A 242-nucleotide genomic window follows, 5' to 3' on the forward strand; every position below is an offset into this window, starting at 1 on the left:
ACTAACTACTAAAAAACTTTTGTAAACACTATCGCAACGACGATTGTAAAATCGGATTTCAGTATTCGGAGTCGCTGAGGCCACGTGACTCTCCACGCGTATTGCGAATGATGCTAGAGACTACAGTTGTCCAGCGATATAATGCTTGAAAGTACCACAACTTCAACAATATTTTTCTCGGATCTATTCCCATATTTTTTTGGATAACTGATGACCCTGTATAGGCACGCTTCTTATTAGAT

This window comes from Anoplophora glabripennis, unplaced genomic scaffold (genome assembly GCF_000390285.2).
Source record: "Anoplophora glabripennis isolate ALB-LARVAE unplaced genomic scaffold, Agla_2.0 scaffold335, whole genome shotgun sequence".
Taxonomy (NCBI): Eukaryota; Metazoa; Arthropoda; class Insecta; order Coleoptera; family Cerambycidae; genus Anoplophora; species Anoplophora glabripennis.